Raw genomic sequence first — 4,098 nt, 5'->3', positions numbered from 1 at the left:
ATTTAGAATGCCTTATCCATATTACATTTGTTTTCCATAAATCAATAGTCACAAAATAAATAATCAACACAAAAGATAAGAAATTACAAAATAAATATTTAATTTAATTAATTTATCTCACTTATTAACAAATACAGAATAAATAATATTTCTTGAAATCAAACATACATGAGTTAGAAAATAAGACGAATTCAAGATACGAAACAAACTATAATTATATTACTCAAGATTAATCAAGAAAACAATAGAAAACACTAACTGTAATAATTACATATGCTTCAATATCAATATTGTGACAAGATAAAACTACATTAAATATTATATCTATAAGCTTAAATTAGTTATTGATAATGTCTTATTCTAAACTGTTAATATATATATATATATATATATATATATATATATATATATATATATATATATATATATATATATATATATATATATATATATAAAATAACGATGATCATAATGATAGAAATATTGAAACTCGGAGGGTTATATTGTTCAAAAATATTGAAATTTATTTTATTAGTTGCAATGTTAAATATTATATTGATTCAATAACTAAACATGTAATAGTTTTTCTTTCAAATACTATATATATTACCAATTATTATAAAATATATTTTATTTAAAGAACGACAACACTTCAATAAAGGGATGATAATTGATACAAAATGAATATTTTATTTAATTTGATTAGCATTTCTCACTTATTAGAAAATACATAATAAATCATATCGATTCAGAGCATACATACATAAGAAAGAAAATAAAACAAATACATGGTACCAACATGTCATATTTGCTCAATATTAATCTACCAAAGGATGGAAACTCGAGTTAATAATTGCATAAGAATCAATATCAATATTGAGCCAAAATAAAACTATATTAAACATTATATTTATAAGCTAACATGAGTTATTGATAATATATTATTTTAAACCGTTAATATATATAGCTATAGAATAACGAATTAATGATGACTGTAAGTGATGAACATTGAAATTATAAGCTTTTGATAAAATGACAAGCGATCGATCCTACAATTGGTATCAGAGCTAAGGTTATGAGTTTGATTCTCATTGATTACAAGGAGTGTAATGAAGATTGTTGAGTGCAATAATTGTCCTTGCTGGGTAAAATAATCGAATCATGACGCTTGGCTGCTGTGCGGTTTAAAATATTTGAGTTGCACTATTACCGCCAGTTATAGCTTTTGGTAAAACAGCAAGCGCTCGGTCCTGTATATTGTTACAAATTATTAATAAAATCTTCTTTATTTATAAGACAACATCACTTCAATATATTACAAGATTTTAGAGACACTAAATAAAATATATATACATTTATTCTCAAAATGAATAAGACGGTTGAAATACAAGAAATGTTAACATTTTTAATCAAAAGCATTCAAAATTCGAGCAAAAATTTAGCAACAAAAATTATTGCAATAGTATATTTCGAACAACTTAGCATGAAATTAAAAATAGAAAACCGTCCAATAACACATTGATTATTAACGATATTGACTTACAAGTAATCGAAGATAATAACACAAGAATGGAGGTTGGAGACAATGAAATTATTTATACTCTTGCAAAGAATTATTTCAGCATGATCCAACAAAATAATCAAAAAATAAAGATATAAAAATAAAAATAATTGATAGAAAAAACATCACAAAAATTATTATCGAAGAAGATGAGAAAATTATTTTTTAAAGAATAAATAATGGATGACAAACGAAAAAATAGTGAAAGAATTCAATTTCATATTGGCTCAATTCGATAGCCCACTTAACCATTCTTCCCGATGCTTCAGGACTCGAGATAATTTGTTTGAGAGGATGATTGGTGAGTACAATTATTGGATGAGACTGAAAGTAAGGACGTAGTTTTCTTGCTGTAGTTACCAAAGCCAGTGCCAGTTTCTCGATCTTTGTATATCTTAATTCTGCTCCGTGTAAAGTTCGGTTGATATAGTATACTGGTTTGTGCTCACGTCCTACTTCAGATACCAATACTGCACTTACCGCCTCCGCAGATATTGCTAGATAAATCAGCAAGGTGTCACCCTACTTTGGTTTTACCAACAACGGCGGTGAGGTCAGATGTCTTTTCAACTCGTCAAATTTTTTCTGGCATTCTTCTGTCCATCGAAAACCTTTTCCACTCCTCAACAGTTTGAGGAATGGTAACCCCTTGTCTGCAGATCTTGAAATAAACCGGTTGAGGGCGGCCAAACGTCCTGTTAATTCCTGGATGCCTTTCACACTTTTCGGAGGATCCATGTTCAAAATTGCTTTAATTTTTTCAGGGTTGGCTTCTATTCCTCGTTCTGACACCATGTAACCAAGGAATTTGCCTCCCCGTACGCCAAAAGTGCATTTGTCCTGATTCAGCTTCATCCTGTATCTTCTGAGTATACTGAAGTATTCCCCAAGATCTTTCAAGTGATTAGATGCTTGGGTACTTTTGATGAGCATGTCGTCTATATAAACTTCCATGTTATGTCCGATCAAGCGTTCGAACATGGTATTTACTAGACGTTGATAGGTAGCTCCAGCATTTTTTAGCCCAAACGGCATAACATCATAGCAATAAATACCCCTATCGGTGATGAAACTTGCTTTTTCTTGGTCTTCTGGTGCTAGACCAATCTGATTGTATCCTTGATACGCATCAAGAAAAGTGAGCAGCTCACATCCTGCTGTCGAATCAACTAACAAGTCAATTCGAGGGAGTGGAAACGGATCTTTCGGGCATGCTTTATTGAGATCAGTAAAATCTATACACAAACTCCATTTTCCTCCAGGTTTTGCTACTAAGACAAAATTTGCAAGCCAATCTGGGTATGTAACTGGCCTGATGTATCTTGCTGCTAAGAGTTTTTCCACTTCAGTGGCTATATGTCGATTTTTTTTCTGGGCCAAATGCTCTTTTCTTTTGCTTCATCGGTCTCATTTTTGGATCAACGCGGAGGTGATGAAGCGCATATTCATTGGGTATTCCGGGCAAAGGCTCATCACCCCAAGCAAACACGTTTAAATTGCGACCAAGGAAATTTTTCAACTTCTCTTCCAACTCAGGAGGTAATTCGGTCCCAATCTTTAGGGTTTTCTTGGGATCAGTTGGAATGATTGCCACATGTTTCAGAGTTTCGGTTGCTGTTATTCTTTCTTTGCTCTGGGCTTCTTCATCCACCAAATGTATTCCGTTTTCACGTAAAATATTTCCAGGTTTCGGTGCTATTTCCTCACTAGAAACTTGTCTTTTACGATTTCTTGATGAACCCCGCAATGTCACCGCATGGCATTCTCTGGCTAGACGATGGTCACCAATGGCTTCTCCTACTCCTCCTGGAGTTGGAAACTTCAGCTTCATATGATATGTCGATCCAATGGCTTGGAATATATTGAGACTTGGTCGTCCCAATATCACATTGTATGCAGATGAAGCCTTTACTACAAGAAATTTCACCATCTTAGTAGACCGTTTGGGGTAAGAACCTAAGGAAAGAGGAAGCGTTACTTCTCCCAAAGCTTCAACTATTTCTCCGGAAAATCTGACTAGTGGAGTGTTGAATGGAGTTAACTGTGCATTACTATTACCCAACTTCACGAATGCATCATGAAAAATTATGTCGGCCGAACTTCCTGAATCCACTAGAATTTTCTTTACCCAAAAATTGAGATTTTGGCTGAGATGATTAAGATCAAGGGGGGACCAAGAAAAATACTACTCAGAAAGACGGTGAAGCAAGTGTGGCTGAGATGATTCTGAGTAGTATTTTTCTTGGTCCCCCCTTGATATTTATCATTCACTTTAGACTTATCTTTATTTGGGTCTCCGTTATTAGGGTCAAGAGATGACGAGCCTTCAGTCTGAGCCTTTTTCTTGCTGCTTTTGCGCTTGCGGGTTTCTAGGTACCCAACAACTGCATCTTTTGCTGCGAGTGCTGCTGTGTTTTCCATTAGCGCAGTCAAGTCTTCACGGGTGAGAGTAATACTCGGCGGTGCGTTTCCATTGTTATTATTTCCTTGAGACATTTTTGAAGTAATATGTGTTCTCAATGACGTAGTGAACGGGT

Source organism: Henckelia pumila, chromosome 1 (assembly GCF_033568475.1).
Source record: "Henckelia pumila isolate YLH828 chromosome 1, ASM3356847v2, whole genome shotgun sequence".
NCBI lineage: Eukaryota > Viridiplantae > Streptophyta > Magnoliopsida > Lamiales > Gesneriaceae > Henckelia > Henckelia pumila.
The sequence above is the reverse complement of the archived record's forward strand: the minus strand, read 5'-3'. Positions refer to the sequence as shown.